This window comes from Cricetulus griseus (genome assembly GCF_003668045.3).
Source record: "Cricetulus griseus strain 17A/GY chromosome 1 unlocalized genomic scaffold, alternate assembly CriGri-PICRH-1.0 chr1_0, whole genome shotgun sequence".
Taxonomy (NCBI): Eukaryota; Metazoa; Chordata; class Mammalia; order Rodentia; family Cricetidae; genus Cricetulus; species Cricetulus griseus.
The window spans coordinates 4,496,294-4,514,000 of NW_023276806.1; the positions used below are offsets into that span (position 1 = coordinate 4,496,294).

The 17,707-nt window shown below is 41.5% G+C and overlaps 1 protein-coding gene and 1 non-coding gene across 2 annotated transcripts in view; both read left to right on the forward strand.

Moving 5' to 3' along the window:
* Nucleotides 1-17,707, forward strand: part of Tnni3k (TNNI3 interacting kinase) — a 276,112-nt gene that overhangs the window by 121,114 nt on the left and 137,291 nt on the right. The gene's annotated exons all lie outside the window — the stretch shown is intronic.
* LOC113833453 lies at nt 17,312-17,415 on the forward strand. The gene has a single exon (XR_003481139.1). It is a non-coding gene; the product is annotated as a U6 spliceosomal RNA (small nuclear RNA).

Consider the following 17,707-nt stretch of genomic DNA (forward strand, 5'->3'; position numbering starts at 1 on the left):
ATGTGCCTATTAGTCACTAAACTACCCCCATTCAAAAGGGGGGGGTTGAATAAAGAAAACAGGGAGCAGCAAGAAACAAAGGAAAAATAATTAGTAGTTCCACTAATCTGATTTTCTAATTTTCTCAGGTGAAAAGTTAGTCAAACAAACTTATTGTATAGCATGAACAAGGCTCAAGGCTATCTTGTTAATTCATAAGCCAAAAACAAGCCCCTGAAACCCCAGTGAATTCCAGTCAATGCTGACCATATGTACTTGAGCCAACACAGGCTTTTTCTAAGTCAATTGATTTTTCTTCTCATAGGCAACAGACTTATTTCCTAACCTGCAGCATTTCTATGCCTGACTGGAATATTTTTGCATGTGATTAATGTTTTCATTTGACTTTCAATGAGGTCTCAAAACAGTTTGGCTTGTCACAGTCAAATTATTTAAATATTCCTTCGAAAAGAGTGTGGGAGCCCAGATCAGATCTGTGTGAACCTGCGGAAGCAGTGGCAATGTCTCCTGCACTTGCTATGTTTCTATACCTAAATTAATCACTTCAGACTGTTTCTTATGCTGATGCCTGGTTTCTTAAGCACGGGGATTATTGAACATCTTTAATGGAAAAGTTTTATTTGTTTTACTGAGAAGTGACTCTTCAAGAAGCACTTTTGTTTCTTTATGAAATATTCCTGTGGTTTCAAGAACACACGTGTATGAAGCTGTCTGAAGACAGATAAATGTATTCATTTCCTCAGTCACTTGTCACTCTTCTAAATTGATGGGAATTTTCTAAGCTATACATTCAAGTATGGCCACAATTCTTTGACTAAATTTTGCTTCAGACATGTGAAACAAAAATTACCTATGATAAGATGCGTAATGCATATAGCATGCATACATAGAGATATCCACAGATACATATGCACACATGTACATAATACATATGTACATACACACATGTGTACACTTCCATACATATGTGCACGTGTACGTGTGCTACAGTCTTGGAGAGTCATCCCTAGACAGCATATTCTAAGCAACCACTCGGTCACACTGCTGCACTCCCAGACTCAATGAGATTGGAAAAACTGCGTATTAACCTATAGTAGACAAGATTAATGGTTCACGTGGGCTGACGGCTGAGGACTGGATGAATTGCAAGAGGGTCAAGGAATATTTCTAGGCTGGAAATGGTGCCATCTGTCTTGAGACAATAATCCTAATGGATTCGCAAGATTATATGTCTATTTAAATTCATCAAATTATTGCCCTTAAATAGAAGGAATTCCTCCTTCTAGCATGAGTAAAAGATAAATTGTCTGATGTTGGTATAGGATACAGAAGAACAAACTCTCTAAAGGGTATGTGCAAAGTTATAGGAATTAGAGCCGTCCCAGTCATGAACAAAAGGTATTTGACCTTTTCATACTCTTAAGGAATAGAAAGAGTCATTTGATAATCTCACTGTGGATATTAAAACCAATGCCAGCTAAAGAAGGATGCTCATCGCTAGCTGGAGGAACAAAGGCTTCCTCAGAAGCCATCAGCGAATCCATATTTATGTCACACATTCAGGCCAAGGTAGCTGCCTGGTAACGTGAGGGTTTGGCATCAAGACTGTCGACAAGGACAGGAAAGAAGAGTGAGCACTTCCTTGAAAAATCCATTTGATTTCCATCTACTTTCGCAGGCTCTGATACCATGCTGGGGATATTTAGTGCCGGCTTCTATTGATTATCTAAATAGATACACCAACCAGCCAAAAGGCATAATGTGTCTATGTCTCACTACAAAATCTTACAGATTTAAAGACAGGCAGCCTCATAACTGTTGCTGCATAGTAAATACAATATATGAGAACTTGAGAATGAACGGAAGTGTCCTCAAAGCCTTTTATTCATCAGGTGTGCGAGGTTCAGTGTGCTACACTAAAATGGCTGAGGAGATTTCCTTTGTTACAGAACGTTGACGAGAGAAAACATCTGCAAGATCTAATCAAAACTGATATGGCAAATGGTTTATAATCTAGATCGTAGAAGTGAGGACAAATAGACACTATAACCCAGGTGCAGGAAATTCCTCAAGGTGAAAAGGTGCATGTCCAAGTGACCACTGTGGAGAATACTTCCATTTCTACCCTGATCCTTACAGTCTGTTTAACCCAAATTAAGAGAATATGATGGAGCAAGTCAAAGTTAGTTCACAGAAGGAAATTAGCTACAGAATAAACACAATGAGGGTTAGGGAGAGGATGGCTCAGTGGCTAAAATACTTGCCATAAATTCATGAGGACCCGAGTTCAACACCTTGAACCATGTAAAAAAGATGGGCATGGCCATACTTATTTGTAGTCCCATAGCTGGAGAGACAGAAAAGTAGATATATGAGACTCACCAGTTAGCCAGGCTAGCCTACTTGGTGAGTTCAGTGAGTCTTCTCAAAACAAACAAACAAAATACAACAAAAATGTGCATAGCTCCTGAGGAACCCCAGGGTGTAGAGAAACATGTTCGCTTGTGTATTTACTGAGAATATACTGTGTGTCATCTCCTCCATTACCACAGCAAACACTGGGGATACAAAAGTGTCCTTGCCTCTATGGGCAGGGGGCATTATAATCTGAGAGGACTGATGACTTTAACAAAGAACATTCTGGAAAACATATGGGCAAATATGGAGTCTCTAGTGCCATTACACATTTGATATGAGCCAGGACTGGCCTAAGATGGAGACAGTGCAGATCGAGAAGTCAACAGATTTGGTGATCATGTCCAAGTAGTGTCCATCAGGTTGCTGGTGGATTCGGATAGATGATTCTGGGAAGATAAGAGCTCAACAGATAAGGACAGCATTGGTGTGATGTTTGTTAGGAAAACATTTTTTAAGGAAGCCTAGCTTCAACTTGAAGCTCCTGGTATTTGAGAAGTGGCCTCAAGAAGACTGTTTAATGCAATTCCTAAGCATGGGGGATCATCCCATGCCTAAGTCTCAGCAAAGCGAGGGATTTATAATCCATGAAATAAAGTAGATAGTCAATGGTGAGAGAAGACCTAAGACAGGAGGCAGCACCGTCAGAGAAACCAAGAAGACCTGAAAGAGGTATGGAGGGAAGCACAGGGAGAGAGTGTCTAGGGATTTGAGGAAGGCATGCTTTAATTAGTAAAGGGCTACTCACTGTGCTGGAAACAATGGATAACTTGAATACCATGAAGACAAAAAACATTGTCCTCTGTACCTGTGAAGACAAGAAATCGCCTACACAACTCAACTGCAAATTCCCAGGGAGTGGTGATCGCCACTCACAGCATCATCACTTAGAAAGGCCCTATCAGCCTCCCTCTGTGTGCCTTACGTTTTTTACACTAACTGTAGCTGAAACCCCTGCAGTGCAGTTATTCCATTTGACTTCTGAAGGAACTGACGTCTTCACATCCATCTGTTTTATAGTTGCGAGGTGACTGTGCTGGCACTGAAATATGTGGTCAAAGCCAACTGCAGCTTTGGGGTCTTTACTAGTGTCAGTGCACGGCTACTGCTTTGCACCCCAACTCAAGGATATTGGTAAGTAGAACAGAGGGTCTGGCAAGCAAAATGTTTAAAGGAAGCTTTGAAGTCTTAGGCAACTGAGAAATGAGGGTGCAGTTGGAACGATGCATTTTGGGAAGGGATTTGTAAGACAGGGTTGCTGGATCCTGGTAGCTGGTGGACTGCATGGTAGAGAAGCAATTGACTTCTGCAGGATAGGACTCCACCATGCACACAGTGTCCAAGCAGGTAGATTGGGAACTGGCAGAGGGGAGGTGCTGGATGTCAGTGGATTATTGAGATGAAGGACCTGGTGGCACACCCTCATAGCTGAGTCCCTGGCTGTTCTCAAATCAGCAGAATGGTTGACCTTGAAGTCTTTAGTCTATTCCTCAGTTAACAGGTCTGCTCTGGAAGATCTATCCATCCTTGCTGCTTCAGTTTCTTTCTGGGATGGACTCTTTACAAACGAGGACAACTCTCCCTCTCTCGTTAACTCACTCACCTGCCTGCTCTCCATGCTCATCCCATGGCAAGCTTCTTTGCTTCTGACTTCTGAGACACCCAAATAAATTTGAGTTCATGTCATGAAACAGTACCACTTGAAATGTGTGACTTTCACCTTTTACCGTTTTTTAAAACAAATGGTAGGGTTGCAGAGGAGCTTTGTTGGTAAAAAGTTTAATTTGCAGCTTTAATTTTGCAAATTTTCGAAGCATGATTAAGGTTTATACAGTATACAGCTGTCTTCTGGATAAATAAACTGATTGCAGCTAGAGTTTGGGGAGCATTTTGTGCTTAGACACAGAACTTTCATAGCTACTTCCCTCCATCCCACTGTAAAGACACAGAGCACGTTCTTCACAGACACAGTAAATAAACAGTTGCACGGCACAGCTTTCATCACATACCCATTATCAGCAAACAATGTGCAATGGAGAATGCAGACACAGGTGAGAAGGAGTGGGCACTGGCTTGATATTTCTTTTATTCTCATAATTGCAAGACAATTTTCTTCAATTACATTGGAGATGATATTGGGGATAATTAAAACTGTAGGGAGAAAAAGGAATAATGGGTTAGATGGGCTAGAGAGGGACAAAAAGGCTTAAAATAAAAATCAAATTGTTTACAATCATTGTCTCTGAATCAAGATGACTGAAATTTTTAGTGACAGTAGAAGCAATTACACAGACAAGATCTGCTGCCTCCATCAAGATGAAAGTAACTTTGCATGCGGTGGTGGGAGAGGACCCACCTGTGTTCATACCCAGAGAATGGATGCTGCAGTAGCAGCCAACAAGTAACCTTGAAATGGGAATTTTGTCTGTTAGGTCATGTCTATGCAAACAAGCTATAATAGTAAACTGCAACATTTTTTACCAAGCCTACGGGTCTACTTGTTTTAACACAATAGATAATAGAAACAATAAAAAAAACTGATTTCTTCAGTATCAGGATTAGTTACTTTTCCATCACTCTGATGAAATACTATGCCAAGGCAGCTTATATATGGAAGAGTTTATTTTTACTTATAGTTCAGGAAGTTTGAGTCCACCATAGTAGAGAATCATTGAAACCAGGGTCAGACATTGCTGGGAGCAGACTTCTTCAAAAAGCAGAGACATTGAACCTGAAGTGGTGTGATGCTTAAAACAAACCCCACCTCCACCTCTACCTCCACCTCCAGTGGCACAATTTCCTCCAGCAAATCCACACCTCTTAAACATCCCAAACACCACCACCAATAGGGAACCAAGTGTTCAAATTCCTGAGCCCAGGGGAAACATTCTTATTCAAACCATCAATGTTCTGTTTGAAGAGGCTGAGCCATATGAAGCAGTCCATGGTCAAATATGGCCTTTAGTCAAAAGTAGGTCAAATGGTGGCAAATCAATGGAGTCATGAAACTTGAGACAGAGATCTTTTAAACTAATGGTAAAAACACGTGAAATCTGCTGACATGGTGAGCTGCTCCCTGTCTGTGTTCTGCTAACTGCTTCAGAGTCCAAGATCTATGCTCAGGGCATAGATGCTCAGGGCATAATTCATGTTAAGCTGTGGTGAAAGGTAGCAGCTGAGTCTCCTGTGTATGGATCTCCAGTTTTCTCAGCATCAGTTACCAGAGGTGTCCCTTCCTGTGGTGAACGTCTTTGGTGAGAGTCAGTTGACCGTAGAAACATGAGGCTATTTCTGAAGCCTTTGTTCTATCCACACGGTTGTTTTGATGCCAATGCCATGCTTTTGGGGCTACTATGACTCTGTAATATGCATTGAAATCAAGTATTGTCATTCCTCCAGTCTTATTCCTTTGTCTCAAGATTTCTTTGGCTGTTAAAAACATAGCTCTGTATGAATTTAGATTGTTTTTTATAGTTCACTGAAGAATGTTATTGGTATCTTGTTATGTATGGCATTGACTCTGACTTGAGTACTTTGGCAATAATTCTTCCAAACCAAGCCACAGATGATTTCAAATTTGTGTCTTTCTCAGTGTCTTTCACAGGCCACCACAGAAGCCTTTTACCTCCTTTGTTAGGTTCATTCATGATACTTTTTAGCTCTGTTTCTTCCTCAGCAGGTTCATTATTGGAGTCCAGAAAAGCTTCTAATATTCTATGTGTTGAATCTGTGTATTGATGGTGTAGAGGATACTTTATATATCTTGGTCCCACTGGATCAGTTTCTCTCCACCCATTGGGTGCCCACAGTCAATTAATGAAATAACCACTCTGAGGCTTAATATCAGTTATAATCATTTAACCAATGACTTGGGCTTCTTACTATCTTAATTATTAACCCATTTCTATTAAACTGTGTATCTCCACATGGTCTTCCACATGGTCTTGGCTTACCAAGGGTGTGTTGGGAGCTGTTTTTCTGGTACTTTTAAGGAATGTTTTTCCATGAGCTCAATAATCTCTCCCTCCTCATCCTCCGTGAGGTCCTCATCCTCACACATATTCTGCTCTGATTCTGAATCCTCTCCTGGTTCTTTTAACTCCTTCCTCAACTCTCCTAGAGAAGGATAGACTTGCTTCTTATTCCCTTTTTGTTTTTCCTTTCCTCTCTCACTTTTTGACTGTTCTGATCTTTCTTCTTAAAGCATTTCAAGGGCAGTTTGTTCATTGCTATAGCTTCCTTATTTCCCTCTTGGTCCTCTAGACAGCTGCATACCAGTCGCCATACCGGCCAAACACAAGGCTTCAGCGTTCCTTGTTCCCAGGCAAAATCCAGGTCTTTCCCTAACTTATCCCAACTAGCCACTGAGAGATTGCCTGAAGCTGCGAACCAGGTTGCAATGGCGTCGCATTCATTCAGGAACCTCTGTAATGTGGCTTTAGTTAACCTTAAATTTTTAGAATGAAGCAGCTCTTAAAGAGCCAGAAAAATTGGATGTGATTGTGATGATCCCATTGTGCTTTTGTTTTAGTTTGTGCGTTCCGAAGGTGTGCAAGTTGGATAACACCACCAAAAAACTGCAATGTTAAAGAGCAGCCAAATCACCACTATAATAGCGGGGTCCATTCACTTTACTCTCACTCTGTAAGTTAAAGCAGGAGTGAAGTGTTTACTTTCCGTTCGCTTTTGCCGAGAACAGTCTTGCTCCTCTCCGGAGACTTTATTGCCTCTTTGTCGAGGGCTTTTATTGCTCCTTACCAGAGACCTTATTGCCGCACTCACCGCGGACCTTATTGTCCCACTTACCTTGGGAACTTACCGGCGCCACCCCGACTGTGAGAAGTTCTGATTCCCGTACGGGCTACCACTTGTCGCGTCCAGCCTTGACCAGCAAGAACGACGCAACACTGAGGAATCTTCTTCACACAGTTTATTCGAGAAACTTGCTTTACAGGGAATGGCGGCCCAGGGTAGAGGAAGACGGGGCCTGATATAGTCTACATCTACCAATCACCTAACCCTACGTGGCGCGCCAGGATAGGTTGTCTCCAAGCAGAATTAAGAGGATACATGGCCTTTACCAAATTAGGAGTTGTTTACCACAGAGAGCACTTGCCGTCGGGCTGGTGGAAGGCAGAAACCGGTGCCATCTTTGGGGAGCGGTACTTTGCAGCTCCCAACAAGGGTGAGCCCTGGCATCTTCCCCCCCCCAGAGAGCTAAACGGTGACTCCACCTACTATACTACCTCTTTCTATCCCTGTTCGGATTTCCTACCTGGCTTTACTCTGTTAAGCCATTGGCTGAAACAGCTTCATTCATCAACCAATAAAAGAAACAAATAGTTACAGAAGGACAGCTCCCATCATGCTGGTTTACTGAATTCATCAGATCTGGTTATTTTTTCCTAGGATCATTTAGTCTTCCCGTTCATAGAATCATTTCAACATCCTCTCTTGCTACTTATGTTTCCTTTATTTTTTATTGTGTGTAACTCTTTGTATTAAATCTTTTAGGCCTGCACCATCTCATATTATGTTAGCTGTGAGTTTCTTATAGGTAGCTCTTTCTTGCATAGCCAATAGCCATAACAGTACAGTGAGCCTTCAGAAAAATAAAAATAGGCCTACCTCATGATCCAGAGCTCACACACACACACACACACACACACACACACACACGCATATATACATATGCACAATAGAAATCAAATGAGACACATAGTATCCATATACCTTAAAGAATTATTCAAAAGAGTTTAACTCTGGCATCAGCCCAGCTAACTGTCAACAGATGAATAAAGAAAGCATGCCATGCACACAACAGAGCATTTTTTGGCCACAAAGAAGCGAGGTAGATGGAGCTGGGAGCCACCATGTGGAGTGAAAAGACAAGTGTATCTCTGCTCTCTGTCTCAACATCTGGAGTTAAAAATAACAATCTGAAAAAGAGAGATTACTGGAAGCTAGGCATAGAAATGGTGGTAAGATTTGATCAGTGTACACTGTTTATGTATGGAAGTACCACACATAACCTCATTAGTTTCTGCATGAATACAGGGTAATAAAGATTTTACATCTCATGTCTACAGGTAGACCCAATAGGACCCTTCTTTGTTTCCTGTAGCCCACCTTTGACTGGTTAGCCTAACACTAGAGTTGTCATTTGCTGAAATTAACCTGTAGACAGCTGTTTCCCTGATCCGAGTCATCATCATTTAGCTGTGATCTGCCCACATCAGGTTCCCCACAATTCTACATTGAACAAAAAGGAAGCGCAAAAGAGACTTTCAAAGACAATTCCACCAATATGTGTTTACTGGACACAGATGGAGATTCTGACATCCAGATGACTGCTAACAAGCAAGACAGTGTCTAAGTCCCCAGTAGAACTGTTGGGCTCCCAGGGTCCAGCCAGTAAGAGGGTACAGACAAAAGCTGGTAAAAATTCAATAAATAATTCTACTGTACATTTCATTGTAGTGTTACTCCATAAGTTTGAAAAAAAAAGGAGAGTATAAATATACATTTCTCTATATATCTGATCTGCAATCTGGGAAAAGCCAAATGTGGGTCTAGATTGAGTAAAGAGATGTCGTAAATGGCAGAAACTCCCTGAGTGGTTTAAGCAAAACAAGAAAGAGTTTCCATTTGATGTAACTCAGAAACTCAGAAGTAAATGTCATGGGAGTACAGCAAGACCTAGAATCCCAAATATCACTGTGGAACCTGCACAGATTTCTTGTCTCATCTCTTGACGGCCATTGGCTACATTCTCAAGCCCCACCATGCAGCCCGTCTTATGGTAGAACCAGGTCTTCTGTTAACACATAACAGTGTATGCCCTGCAGTTAACATGTGCAGCTCTCATGGGCCTAGCTGTGGTGCAGACTCAATCCTAACTCAGTCCTGAGAGAGAAAATCATGAAGCTATGGACATTCAGACAATATGTGAACCACTGTAGAATCTTAGCTTGACATAAACCTCACAAACTACAAATGAGGAGGGGAAATATCTGAGGAAAACTAAACATCTATGCTTGCATTCTAAACATATAAAAAAACAAAAACAGCTTTCCAGATTGCAGCTCAGGCAATGACTCCCCCAGATGTGCTGCTCAGGCAATGACTCCCCCAGCCTCTGAGGGATCATGACAGGAGGATTAAATGACACTCCAGAAAAAAAAATGTAGCATGACAGAGATATTTCCTGGGCATAGTGGGTTATTCACAGTTCAGTAAGAATTAATTGTGAATTTTCTATGCTCTGTGGGTGGAGATTCCCATCTGATTAAGATGGGGGACTAGTCCATAAGGAGCCGTGAATCTATAGGAAGACAAAATTGCCTAGTAATGGGCTGGGCTCAGCAAAGAAGCAGAGGACACAACAGACTTCAGAGAGTGGGACGTGGTTCAAAGGCACATGGTGTGTCTGTTGGGACTTCAAGAAATAAGAATACATGGCTAGAAAGATAAACCTACCTACATCAGTGACTAAATTCGGTTAATCCAATCACATGGCAGAACACATAAGCTTTCCCTGCTGAGCTGAGGAGGTGAAATGGCAAACAGTGGCATCTGAGGCATCAGCACTGCTGGGCTGAGGGAGGCCTGGAGTTTGGAGCAGTGTGGGGATTTATATAACGATCCTCACTGACATCCCATCTCAGATGAACACTCTCTGGAGCCGTAAACAGGAGATGAGTTGATTAAAAGATGGGGTGAACTCACAAACGCCTTCATGTGAGAGCAAGAATGGGAAGAAACTCAGCTCACTGCAGAGACATCTGAGGGAGCCCAGAACTGGACCCTTTCGATGTCCTGAAGCAAGAGGAGGAGACATGACATGGCCCCAGGGATTTTAACATCTAGGAGGAGGTGACTTTACTATCCCTTAGCTAAGGAAGGCCAAGGAATTGGGAAGTTTGAGAGTTCTAAATCCGAGATTCACTTTTTCCCTAGCTTCCAGCAATTGTTGATAAGTGTGTAATACTGAAAGGCAGAGGTTAAGTTACTCACTGGGAGAAAGTGAGCACAACTTGTGAACTTGTGTTGAGTCACTCTTCCACACAAATGTAGCTTGGATGGAGTGACAGACAGACATACCTGAATAAACCTGAATAAATCATTTTTACTGCAGGTGCAGGAACACACCACACACACACACACACACACACACACACACACACACACACACACACACACACACTGTGAATCAACAAATACCATGTTTTTCATGTCCTAATAAGCTTTTTATTTTGTAGTAAATGAACTAAAAGAGTTTTAAATGTATTCATAACCAAAAGTAACAGGTTTTAAATTTTTTTCATTTATTGGTTTTGATACTTAACTCTATATATCAGCCCATTGTTATTCACAGGGATATTTATTCTTTAACAACAGTTATGGGAAGGTATGTGTCTGTCTGGTTTTTATACAAAGGAAAACATAATGAGCAAACAGCTCATTAATTGTTTGTCAACTCCTACCATTGAGTTAGAGGGAAGCAAGACATTCTACACTGCAGGTGAATCTCTTAAAAAAGAGCAGTTCAATGAGCTACCAGGGGCAGTGATAGTTTCAGGGTTCTGCACTCATTTCCACAAAGGTTCTGCAGTGGCAATTGCTCAAACACCATTCTCTTATCAGGAAACCGAAAGGTAACACAGTTAGCCCAGTGGAAGCAGCTAAAGAAAGAAGGTATCAGGTATGATGGGACTCATCTTTCCCATCTAAATTCAAACAGTAGAATTTTATGCAATTATTTGGAACCCTTCAGATGTTGTTTCTGTAGTAAATTCTTCAACAGGAGCCTCTGTTACAACCAGGCCTCTGTTCACGCACACTGAGCCTCCTGGAATTTCCCTTCCGTTCCTAGTTCTACCATAGATGGTCCCATAAAATTAAATACAAGGTCTAGGTGTGGAGACTGAACAAGAAACAATAAGCTTCAATTTGAATCACTCAGAGGTCTCATCCTTCATATCCTGTAGCTTATTTCTTAGTTTGCAATACTAAAGTTGCCCCACCATAAGAAATTCTCCAAGTGCAGTTAATGAAAAACCAGGGAGTCAAGGGACCCGATTCCCTGCATCAGCAGGCTCCGATCATGACTCTCACATTTCCAAGCAGAGTCATATTCAGAAACTGTTTAATATGTTTCCTTTCAGAATGAAGTGTTCTCTGTAACTACCCAAAGCAGGAGCCACAGGCACAGTTACAACCACTGTCACCTGTCAACACTACACTTTGGGTTCAATTCTGCGCAGCAAACTCCATTAGACCTTGTTCTGGATTTTCTTAATTCTCTTCTGCACAGCTGCCCAACTTTAAGCATCGCATTACTAACTTAATTAGACACTGTTGACATAAAGTGGCCTTCAAGTCATTCAATCTACAGATTCAAACCATTAGCAAGTTGTTAGGGGTCAGGGATCCTGTGGTAGTAGTGGGCACCATGACACCCATACAACCAAGATGAAAGTGAATTAGTGAGCAAACCCCCTTTGCCATGGCGGCTACTGCTTGAACCTTCATTCCTATGTGGGTCCCCGGAAGGACAGGCACACTGTGGGAACTGTGTTGCTCCTTGAGCCCTCTTGTACTCAGCCAGTGAGAAACATCATTGGAAGACCTGGCTGAGCTCCATGCTAACCACGTTCCCATGGATATGTAGAGTAGTTGGTTTTGAAGCTCTATCCCTCATGCTGTGGGCGGCCTTCATTCTATGCTCATTACCGTTTGAGTGAGGAACAGAATCTCCTCCAGTCTTCTTCATGTCCTATCTGCTTAGTAATGTGCGTCTGCTAAAAGCCTGGCTCCCTCGAGTGCCATTCCACTCAAGCTACACTGACAGCTTCAGGCTTCTGGAGTTAGGAAATGTACATAGAATTTGAGAAACACCATGTGTCTCACCTAAGAACAAGGCAGTAACTCCCAACGCCGCTGTGTCAGGATCCTTCCTTCCAATGGCTACCACGGCTGTCCAGACTCATCACTGTAGGCAGCAGCAGCCTGATGTTGCCCAGCCTCGTGCATGGGTACCCGTAGTTACTCTGCTTCTCCATGTCTGTGCAGTTACATATGGGTTCATAGCTTAACATTCTCCTTAGCATTCGGTTACCATGCCTAACTAACAAGATTGATGTACACACAGCTGTTTGCAGTTCTTTGGGTTGTTTGCCTGGTTATCTTGAACTGCCAACTTGACATGCCTACAGTCACCTCAGAAGGGAGTCCCATTTGCCAAGATCAGATTTTCCTTTTGGGATACTTGTGTGAGATTATTTTAATTCTTAACTGATGTGAGGGGGTCACCCCATTGTGGGTGACAACACCCCCAGGAAGGTAGTCCTGGGATGACTCACAAAGCCAGCTGAGCATCAGTCTAGAGGCAACAAAGCAAGAAGGATTCCCATGGTTTCTGCCAGAGTTCTGCCCATTGACTGCCCCAATGATTGACCAGGCCTGGAGATGCAAACCAAATTAGTCCCTTCTTCCCCTAAGTAAGAGGCAGGAGAGGCAGGATCTAGTCGGAGCCCCTTGGTCACTGGGTACACCTTCATAAAGGATTAGGTCATCCTCTTCATGTCCTCTCCTTTCCTGACACTCTTTGGTCATTATCTGCTGCCCTGTAAGAACTAAACCAATTTAGTCATACTACCTTTGAACCTCGGAAACTGTGCACTAAATCAGCCTCTTCCCTTTATAATTAAGTCCCTGCATGCTCAGTGGTGCCTCCATTCTCTTTTGAAGAGCTGGGAAGCCCTTCTTCCTGGGAGTTTTCTCTCTACACTGCATGTGCATGCAGCTCAGTGCTGACAAAGCACTTGAAACCCTCTCATGCGGCTTCTTTGACTTTTTCGGTAGCATCTCTTCTGACTCAAGATCATGTGGTTTGGTGACTGCCCTGAACCCAGCTGACACATCTAGAACACTGCTGGCACAAACATGGGTGTCCCTAGTCACATCTACACAGACTATGCTTCTCTGATTTCATTTGTTTTCATGTTTCAAGTGTCTAGTGGGGATTTTCAAAGGTTCTAGTTAAGGTACAGATATCTTTGGGACGTTTACCTGCTTACCAAGACTCACATTAAGGCTCTCCATGTGCTAAACAAAAACCGCTGCTGAGTGGTCTAATGGTCACCACCATCTGCTAGAGTAATTGCAGAATCTCTGCATCTGCTCTGAGGTAGCAGAACAACTTTCAACACAATGAACATTAGACTCTCCCCAGCTCCTCCCACTCCATTCCCCAAAATTAGACCTGGGTGGGAACACATTTCTGTCAAAGCCTTTCAGTAATGAAATGGTTGTCAATCCGAACTCATTTTGAGCTAATGATAGTTTGGGCTCCACTCATATATTGGGTAGCATGGTACTCAATGAAAGCCATGGATAGATTGAGGTCAGCTAGATGAAGGGTGCACCAATAGTGTCGCCACCCCCTCTCCTTCTCTCTGGAATTGAACACTATATGTGGATAACATAACCAATGATGATGTGGAGAATGTGCCAGAGGCTACTGAGACAAGCTCTGTTAACTCAGAAATTGGAAGATCCACTATATGGGACCTTTTGTTGCAGTAATTTGGCTTTCTATCACAGAGTCATAGTGGATGAATGGAAATATGAATTAGATACGTACTCTATAAAATGAATCATTGACAAATAGTAAGGAAAATTCAAGTAGCACTGTATTTCCCAAACTTTTGCTCAGGGACCCAATGAGGACAATATAATTAAACCCTCACATTTCTGTTTGCAACGTAGCTGTGAATATCTAAAACTAGAAATTTGAGTGAATCGGGGCCGTGCCGTTCTGTCTCCTCTAGAATTACACGTGTTCTTCACTGAAGGGACTTGAATTGCATGAGCAATTTTCTTTTATGTTACGGGGAAAATACTGGAGGCACAGGCCATAAGTTATACCAATTTAGGACAATCCAGCAAGGCAAAGTCCTTTCTTCTTTGATAGATAGTTGTCTTTTTCTGTGTTGTCCTTTTAATTTCTAGGGAGAAGAGGCCTTTTCCTCCAAAGCCTGTACCTTGCAATGTCAAAGTCAGGGGCAATAGTTAGGATGGCAGCACACAGGAAGTGCTCTGTATTCAGAGAAAACCAGCATTGCACTCTGAGCAGGGAGAGATGGTGTTCTCTAGCATGCAACAGTCCCCGAAGCCTGGCTACCAGAATGGAGAACAGCCTGGCTGGCAGCCTCCTTCCCTATGCCTCGTATAGGTCTTCTTCATATACTGTAAGGAGACATTATTTATGGTGCCCAAACAGGTACAGGTATGATGTTAGTGTTATAACAGCCACCAACTTCTGTTGATAATGGACATATTTGCCCACGCTCCTTTTAAGCTTATCCTGTTTCTGCTTCAGAAAATCCCTGTCCTCAACAGATGAAATTCATGAATTTGACTAATTTCTTCACACTCTGCTTTTCACAAAACCACAACTATTGTTCATGGCCCTCCTTCTTTCTGAAATACCTAGACTCTGATGAAACATTCAACTTCTTAAAAATTAAGAATATTTCATATATATAAGTGTGTGTGTGTGTGTGTGTGTGTGTGTGTGTGTGTGTGTGTGTACACACAGGCACATATGTACATCCATATAGTGGTTAGATGTGATCATCTCATACATCATACAAACTAGCCACCCTTGTGTAGTATCATAAAGTTATGCAAGTTTTGTGCAGTACTTTGAATGTAGAATGCCAAGCAGAAGCCAATTTGCAAGTAGGGGCAGCCTTGTTTACGGAGCCTTGTCTCTATAAAGAAAGTTAGAACTCACTTGTGCCATTAGCCCTTGAAATAGATCAGGGCATTCCATTTTATTTACTGTTTCTTATTCTGTAAAGCAAACTCCTATGAAAAACAATAAGGATACATTTCTAAACCACCTTCCTTTATGCTGTATGTTTGCCAGATATGTAAAAAGCTTAGTTTTCTTCCCATAATACTCTCTTTCTAAACTACCTTCCTTTATGCTGTATGTTTGACAGACATGTAAAAAGCTTAGTTTTCTTCCCATAATATTCTCTTTCTTGGTTTCATCCAGTTTTTGTTGTGATTTCCCCACTTATACATTTTCTTTAGGCAACCCATATATTACCTGACTTATCTTCCCACAAGTCAAGTGCCCAAAAGACAGTCGCCTTAATTGCAAATATGGATAACACAGTCACACCACACACACACACACACACACACACACACACACACACACACACACCACAGAGAACACTCATTTGAAGCGTGCTCCCTATTGATCATCAATCACACACGTTAGTCACAAGCCAACAACCAGGATGTTAAACCCTTCTGCGATGCACCCTAACCAAACCTCCAGAGTGCATGGTTGTTGACATCCACACTACAATATTCAACTTCATGAATGATAACTGGGCCCTCAAAAGTGGTGTTCTGGCCTTGTGTTTGGAAAAAAAGACCCACTAACCTCTCAAATATGTCTCTGTGAACATCTTCAAGAAAACACCAAGTGCTACTACCAGAGAGCTACTCCAGCAAATAAGACTTCGATGACAGAATTTGTAACTCACACGCTTTGCTGTGAGTCATTACCTCCTCTTAGTGATCTTCTAATATTGGCATGACTCATTTGTCACTATTTTGAACAGAAAATGGTCACAGCTCAGACATTAGGTCATCACGTTTTCATGTGTGTAGAAAGTAAGACTAGGAAAATTCAAATAAGTTGTTCAAGATCATGGAGGAGTTAGTTTATACTTCACTCTTAATTGCTACAGGACTTGAGTAAACACTAAAGGAAAACAACCATTAGGGCTTTGGAGAGAGCTGAATTGATAAATTGCCTGACTTTAAAACATGAAGAGCAGATACGATGGTGCCGGCTTACAATGCAAGGATAGGCAGACAGGTAGACACCTGTGGCTGGCTGTCCAGACACCCTCTTGCTGGAAACCCAGTTTGACTAAGGAAAGTTCAGCTCCTCACTCTGTTGACACGGGGCCACCTGTGTCTTCCACATGCTCCTCAGTCTAATCTGTGAAACCATGTTACCTAAATTATCTTTTTAAATATGCAAAATGAGTCGTTATTGCTTGAGTCATTCTGTTATTATATTGATTATTTCACTTTTTATTTCTGGCTGAATTTGTACATATTTCTTATCTAAATATATGTTTTTATTCAGATATTTTTTTACAATTTTTACAATTAAAATTATTCTTTTCTTGGTATTTGGACATTTTTGTAACCTCTTTGTGAAATCCATAAATAGACACTTGTTCCAGATTCAAACTGTTTCAGTGAATGCCCATGGAAATGCTAAGAAACACACACTGTTTTCAGAAATGGTTGGACCTTGACCTAAATATGTTAAGACTGAAACATCATTTGAGGTCAGGCATGATGGTGTGCCTAAGCTCAAAACTCAAGATTTGAAGGCAGGAGAATGACTACAAACGGGAAGAGAGCCTGTTTTATCTAATGATTTCCTGGCTACATAGCAACAGTCTATCTAAAATAAGAATAAGAAGGCACAAACAAAATTCTAAAAGAATAAATGAGAAAACAGATTTGCCTCAGATAATTCTTGACTGATGAATTGAGTATCAAGGAGTTCATCCTGCCAAAATAGAAACACCAGGTTCCTTTTTTTTAACCAATTATAAAACTTTATTTCTAGTAAAATCACACAAAAATTTCAAAAATAAGTGAATTCCGGAGGTACAAAGAGAAAAGAAAAGCAATGAAATTGGAATTATACTTGCAAACCAGATGGACATTAGCTGCTGTGAAGTGGTCAGGGACAGATGGCCTCTAGGAAATGCAGACATGGGAGGTTTCCATTGGTGCTACAGAAAACAGCAATTCCTGCCCTACCCATCAAGAAGGAAAAAGCATGCTCACTTCATCAGCACATATAGTAAAATCAGAGCAACACAGAGATTAGCATGGCCTCTGCTCAAGCATGACATTAAAAAACACCAGGTTCCTAATCACATCAATATAGGGACTTCTACTTTGTAATTTCATATATCCACTTGCAGAATCTGACATCAAAATATCAAACCTAAATGACTATTATCACTCAATTTCTTATTTTAATACTGTACAGCTGGCCTCTTTCCCAGGGAGGTTCATTAATTTTCCCCAAAATTAACCAACTAGTTAGTGGTAAACTGAGCTGAGAACACCCACAACTCCCTATACTACTTCATGTTCTCTCTGTGTGAATCTAGAAATGGCAATGAGAAAATAAAGATTTGTCTCTTGAGAAATAAAGTATATCATTTTT